This window comes from Pundamilia nyererei, unplaced genomic scaffold (assembly GCF_000239375.1).
Source record: "Pundamilia nyererei isolate P.nyererei 1_Seehausen unplaced genomic scaffold, PunNye1.0 scaffold00177, whole genome shotgun sequence".
Classification (NCBI taxonomy): Eukaryota; Metazoa; Chordata; class Actinopteri; order Cichliformes; family Cichlidae; genus Pundamilia; species Pundamilia nyererei.
This window is the reverse complement of record NW_005187578.1, coordinates 908987-916575: the sequence shown is the minus strand read 5'-3', so window position 1 is coordinate 916575 and position 7589 is coordinate 908987.

Genomic DNA, 7589 nt, shown 5'->3' with positions numbered 1-7589 from the left:
CTCTCTTCGAAGGAAACTCATTTCTGCCCCTTGTAGCTAAGATCTCTTTCTTTTGGTCAATTATGAACACAGAAAAGTACCATCAGTGTTTGACCACCATCTAGATCCATCTGGAAAATGTTTGACTGGCAGTGGCTTCATTTTCCAGCAGGTCAGTGAGCGCAAACACACGGCCAATGCAGTAAAAGCATAGCTGCAGACAAAACCACATCAGTTATTGTTCTCTCCAGAACCTCAACGTTACCGAAGCAGTGTGGGATCATCCTGACAGAGAACGGAACAAATCACAGAAGCATCCACCTCCGTTTGAACATGTTTCCATGAATCTCTGAACCTGTTTCACATCTTCATAGAAAAATATAAAGAAATGAGAGACTTTTGTGTGGGACTGTTCGCAGGATCTGAGGATGTTTTCAGGTTGGAGCGTCATTCTTCGGATTCTCGCTGGCTTTGAGTTCAGTTTTAGGATCAGAAGCTTTTACTAAAACTTCCTTTTTTTTCTTGTTTGTGTTGTTTCATAACATTAAGCAGATTGCTGATACTGAGGTACGTGTTTCAGTGTCCATCGATGTTGTGATAAAGAAGTCACGTCCGTCCTTCAGCAGGCACGGGAAGCTTACGAAGCGAGCAGCGTTTGCACGGCACTCGTGAGGCGACCTCTGAGCAGGATGGCTGCAGCCGCTCAGCTCTGCTTCCCCCTGCTCTTCGCTCTGATCTGCGACATTTGTGCAGGAGAAATCATCGCCATACGAGAGGAAGGAGAATCTTTCGAATTTTGGCTGCCAAGGCAGAAGAGCTCCTGCGTGACCTCCAGACGTGCCGGTGAAGAAATGCTGGTCCTGTGGAACATCTCTCACTTTGAGAACATAAACATCACAGAGTGTGAGGATCTGATGGGACGACTCTCGGTCTCAGAAACATCCGAGGCTTTTTCATTTACTCTCCACAACCTGATCCACTCTGACTCTGGCCTGTACCAACATGTGTGCCGTGGCGAGGGCGAAGTCACGTATGAGGAAACCGTCAGCCTGACTGTTTGTGCTGCAGTTAGTATGAAAGTAGTAAAAGGTCGACAAACATCAGACATCCATTGTGAAGGAGCAGGCGGCAGTGTGGCAGTTGAGTGGATCAGATATGAGTTCAGGTTTGGAAAAGACAAACGGTCGAGGGTTTTAAGCAACAGAACGACTCTGGAGGTGGACAGTATAAGAGACAGCTTCATGGACGTGAAGAACACATCAGTTCTTCACGTGTCCGACGTCACATTTTACACGTTATACATCTGCCTGGTGATGAACCAACAGCAGTGTGTGAGCAGCCACTCTGCACATCTGTTCAAGCTACCAACGCTAATCTACCGCCCAGTGGGAGAGCCGGCTGTGCTGCATTGCGCCTTCGCTGGTTCAGTCCCGGTTTGGTGGAAGCTGGAAAATTATTCCAACACTGACCTCGAAGTCGGGCGAAACCACTCGCTGGTGTTTCCATTGCTGACGTTAAACGATTCAGGCTGGTACGGCTGTGGCGGGCCCAACATAAACGAGCGGTACTTGCTTGTGGTGTGCCCAAAGTTTGGCCCGCCTGCCCTGGAGGTCTTCTCGGAGGGTGATAACGTCACTCTCGGATGTGCTCAGTGGACGTCACAGGCGAGGTTTGAGTGGTTCAGGAAGTCGATCCAAACAGGAGAGAAAGTCGTTCACATCAATGAAACACAGGAGGGGACAACAAACCAACCCAATAACAGCCTGGTGCTCATCAACATCTCAGCGCAGGACGCAGGAGAGTATATGTGTGCAGTGTTGGACTCACATCAGCGCTGCCTGTCATCATCGACGACTCTGCTGGTCTACAGAGAGCCCTTTGGAGTTTACTCCACCTTCTACAGAGTCAGGTGGATGCTGCTCAGCGGCCTGCAGCTGATGCTTTGTGCTGTTGTCGTCTGCGTGATGCAGAAAACCAGGAGAGGAGAGCAGCTTCACGCTGCAGCACACACTTAATGTGGTTATCACTGCCCATCATTATTATTGCTATTATTGCCATCTTTTTTTTGTTTCTTGGTACTCAGACGTGTTTTTCTTCACATATATGTGATGTGAATTTGATTTCATCCTTATATTATTATTTTTCTCTGTTGGAGTTGTTAAAGTCTAATTTTAAATAATCTTCTGTTTGTGCCAGTTTTCAAATCTGAATCCTTCTGAGGTGTCGGAGGAAACATCGTGGCCTCATTCAGCAGACGCTTCATATTACGGATGTGGTTTTTGTTTGGGATCAGTATATCAGGCTTGACGACTGTAATAGTGTATATGTTGGTGTGAGCCAGGCTCTGCTCTCTCATATTCAGCTTGTTCAGCGTGCTGCAGCCGACTCTTCACAGTCACTCATAAACACCACCACATTTCCCCAGTTTTGGCTCGTTTACACTTCCTGTACGTTATAGAACTGATTTTAAGATTTTATTGCTTGTTTAAATGGATTAGCTCTGCCTCTCTGATCTTCTAACTAAAAATACTCCACGTAGAACTATGAGGTCAGCCGATAAGTTGCTTCTGACTGAAGCAGACTAAACGTTGGAGGAGGGATTGCTGCGCCCAAACTTTGGAATAGTCTGCCTCTCCAACACTCGATTTCTTTAAAACCCGTCTGAAAACTCATATTTACTCACCTGCTTTTAATTGTGACTGAGTTTTTCTTTTGTTCTCTATGTGTGTTAGTTCGACGTTTTACTTTGTACAGCACTTTGGTCAACCTGTGTTGTTTTTAAATGTGCTTATAAATAAATTCATTGATTAAAAAAATAGGTTTATTTCATAACAGGATTCTGGACAGAGGGTATCACTAAACTAGGTTTGTGCTAAGCTTTCATTTCTATAATAATGTTTATTTTGACCTTCAAATGCAGGAAAAAATACGTCTGTCATGCAGAACATGTAACAAAGCTGTCACATAGTTTAATAATATGGTTTATGATTCATTTCACCTTAACTTACGATAGATAGATGACCTGATAGAAACTATTTTAAGGCCCGGTGTTCAGCTTCTATTTACTGCGCACGGGTGTGTAAATCATGCAGGTAAATATCCGAGCAGTTTCCTGAACATGTAAAGTGACGGGGATGAAAGACGGAGCGAGGACACAGAGCTGAGCTACACTGCAGCACATTTCAACACCAAGTGTTCTCAACATAGAGCTCCTGGTCCGTACTCACATGACAACATCACTTCACGTCCATGATGGAAATCTCTGTTCCACCACATCCTGAAGGAGCTGACGGAGGCCTGGTGCCTGTGGAGGCTGAACTCCCTGGAAACCGGTCTGAGATGATTTGAACAGGCATCGTGTCATCCTGCACGGTAAAATTATTACAGATGAAATCATTAGAAACCATCTCCAGCTGCAACATTAACGTGATATACTCGTGAATAATTATGTAACAGTAAAATATGACAAAGTTTTGGATACTTTAAGTTCATTTTGTGCTGCTTATTGAGCAGAATTTCGAGCGTACAGGCTGCACATTTCTCCTCTGCAGTTATTTCAGAACAAATTTGTGTCTGACTGGCTGAAACCCAAACGAGCTGCTAAGAAATCTCTGTTTACTAAAATAAGTCTTCATTAGAGCAGCTGTTTAATGTCAGGGAGGTGCAGCTCAAGGTAAACAGACAGCATTCGCATGAGAGGGAAGAAAAACTTGCAGCCCAACGTGATGTGACAGGTAGAGATGCCTTACAAGGTCAGACAAATCACCCTCAGGACCCTGACAACCGCATCAGCCCCCACACAGTCATTTACTGCAGTCACCTATCCCCCTTTTACATAATATGCAGTGAAGTAATGACGCTCGGATAGCGGTTATTTCTGACCAGAAAGGCATAAATAGGCTTTCTGAATGACGTCTAGTAGGCTGATAAGCTTCATGCTGGCCCTCAGGCGAGGCCTCCCGGCAGCCGCCGCTCATTACCGCCTCGCTCGGGTTAAGCCACGGATCCACCTCTGCCTCTCCTCCCAATTACTCCTCCATCCAGTGCTGGCAAACCCAGAGGAGGAGGCCAGGCTGACATGCTGCTTGGCTGCAGAGGGCCTCTAATCACACCAGAGCAGAGGTGAAGCCTGTGCAAACACTCCTGTTCTGGAGGAGATTCATTATAACTGCAGCTCAGAGGCTCCGGACAATTAAGTGCTGAGGTTAATTTTCCATATGATTCTGAATTTAGCAGCAGTTAATTAATCAGAAATTGCTGAATTAATCATTTGATCATTTACAGGCGTGATTCTTACACAGAAACTCTTTAAAGTGACTAAAACCTGCAGCCATTCAAATAAGACTGTATAAAAAAGACTGTGGGTTGTATTCCTGGAGCCAGAGCCGACCATGTTTACACTGTACGGCACACAGAACTGCTCATTAGTGCTAATTAACAGACTAATGAAACTCAAGGCAGTGGTAGTGAAGCCTTGCACATAGAGCCACCTGTCAATCAAAGTGACCATGAGGCCTATTACAAAGGTTAGCACTTGACAAAATCCCCACTGTGCTGTTGTTAGGCAGGAAGTTAACAACCTGTTCTTGTATCAGCTGTGAACATCGGTGTTTATGGGGACCGACTCACTGCTGGAGCCTCAAGTGGATGTTAGAGGAACTGCAGCTTTTACGTGTTTCAGGTTTCTGATTGGTCAGAACTTCATGAAGGCTTAAAGGCGTGAGTATCGCCGCTGGACTGTGGTGGGTTATTTTAAGGCTTTTTAATTCCGTTTTAATTTTTCTTTACTGAGCTTATTCAACTATTTTAATCCTTAGAGTCATTTAATTATGTTAAACCTTTTACATGCTTTTAACTATAATTTGTTTAGATAGTTTTTTACTAAAAATGTATTTTATTTTTGATTTTTGGGGGGATTTAAATTTTTCATTTCTTTGTATTTCATGTACATTTTTGCCTTTTCAGACTTTGTATTAGTAGCTGATTTTTTATTTACATTACTTTTATTTTTTTATTCATGTTACTTTTTTATTCTTTTATTGCATTTTTATTTATTTACCATCAGCTCAGTCATATATTGCTTTTTTATTATTTGTTTTGTCATATTGAATAAATTTTATTGTTAAAGGTTGTGTTTAATGTTTAATGGCCTGGTGCTCATCAATGAGAGCATGAGGGTGGGAATGGATGTTTGTATCTGTGTGTGCCTGTATGTCTGTGTCTATATGTCAGGTTGGGTATCAGACGCCACCTCTCTGGGGACATCTCAGGCCCTCCAAGGTTTGGAGGCCTATCTCCCCCCACCACCACTTCCCCTGCCAGTGGCGGACTCCCTCAGGTGTCGGTGCGTTGGTGGTTCTTTGTGTCTGGGGATGGGCGTCCGGGTACACACCGGCTCACTCCTTGGCGGCCGCTTATCGGGGCCTGGAGCCTGGGGCTCGCTCGGGCCACTTCGGAGGTGGGGTGTCCCCAGCCTCTCGGCCTGGGGCTCGGTCACTCAGGCACAGCTGGCTGCCGGCGGAGCTCACGGGCGCGTCACTGCAACTCCCCCTGGCTTCTGCTCCGCAGCTGCTGAGTGAGCCCTCATCTGGGACTCTCCTCAGCTCTTTCTGGGACAGTGGCGCGGCTGCCCCTCTGTTGGTCTTCCTTGGTCTCTTGTGTTCTGGGGGCCTCTGGATGTCTGGAGTTTTGATCTCCTCCATACCTGCTTCATGCCCTGGAGGACGGGGCTGTGGCCCCCCCACACCCTCTAGCAGATTATTACATGAAGGAACCTTTTAAAGAAACAAAAAAGCAAGCGCGTCCATGCTCACAGGTGTACACACGGGTGATCACACCCACAAACTACACCCTTTTTGGCTCCTACCTCAAAGCACACTGTGTTCTGTTGATCTTATGTGCTGCACAATAATGTTTAACATTTAGTATTTACTGTCATATTCCCATATATCATTGTGATGTTGTTTATTCTATTACTCTTGTTCTCTTCTGCTTGTTTTCTTTTTTCTTTCTCAGCAGGTGATCCAGGTGATTGATATATGCATATAAACAAATAAACAATAAAAGGTGAATCAAATGGATCATTATGGCAAGGCTGGGATGGTCAGTTTGGTAAAGTAAATCCATTGGACATCTTTCTTTGCCTTTAGACAACAATTCTGAGGGCAAAAGAGCCAAACGGGACAGGCAAAAAAAAATAAAAAAAATGTTTAATGGCTTTTTTTCTGATCTCATCCTTTAAACCGAAACAGAAATAAGCTGCAGATGTTTGCGTGGATAAGTCAGGATGCAGGAATGTTTTTACCCGAAATTTGTTGTAGGAGAAATTTTGAGAGTTTATTCAATCATGCTTTTAAAATGTAAAATGCTGGATTTTAATGAAAGGATAAAGGAGCTACATAAATCTGCCTGATTTTACTTTCCTCTGATTTCCACAGAAATGTAAGAACCTGACACTTTGTCTTCAGCACTGAACACATCTGTGGGACGTGGGTATTGTTTGTACACTCGTATTGTATCCCATCAGAATAAACACCGGCCCCTCTGTGTTGCAGGGTTTTATTCCTCAGGTCGATGGCGTGAAGCTGCGGCTCGCTGAGCGTCATCAGCGATGCAGCAGGCAGTCAGCACGCCTGTCCATCAAACCCGGTCACCGGGGAGCTCCACCTGTGTGCTGCTGACAGACAGGGAGCAGCATGCAGATGAAACAAACACCCCCTCTCTCTCCACGCTCTGCCTGCTGCCCCACAGGGAGCGAGGCGGTATGAATTATTCACACACAAACACACACATAAGGTGCTCCACTGCAGAAGGTCACAAGGTTTTTAGAGTTTAATATTTATAACGTAGGAAAGAAATTTTAAAACAGACTGAGAATGATATAAGGACAGCAGCTTCTGACCCTTTTTTCAACAGATTTTATAAACTAATAATAAAGTAATAATAAAATATTTTAACATTCATATTCACTATATAATAATAAAGAACAGAAAATTTATTACAGCATATTATTACATCATAGATAAACTGTAAAATAACAGAAACGTTTTTGTTTTTTTTAACTATGCATTGATTTTCCTGCGCTCCCAGCCCTCACTGAGCAAGAGGTGAGGTTCATCCTGGACAGGTGACAGAGACAGACAGACATTCATGCATGGCTAACTTACACTCACCAGTTAACCCATGCACAGCTTACAAGTGGGGGAGGAAGCCAGAGTACCCGGAGAGAACATATTAGAACCAGGAACCTGGTCCCAACCACCAGTCACAATCAGAATAAAGAGGGTGTTCTCAGCAACAATAGGCCATACTTCCTTAAGACATGATACAGCTCATCTAATGAGACTTGCTGTCCACCTGTGATTGTTTTACAGCTGTTCAGTTTGCCACAGTAAGGCTGAGACGTTGAAAACAAGGATCTTTTTAATCAAGATGACTTAAACTCTCTCCAAAACTCCAAAGCCTCCTAACATCCTAGAAAGAAATGATCTCTGACCGGAGAAACACTATGACCTGTTAATGAAAGTTTGTTTTCGCCTGGAACTAAAACCGGCCGGTAGGGGGCGATAACAAACGTTTATGTCAGTTTTTCTGACAGCAGGGAGCAACCC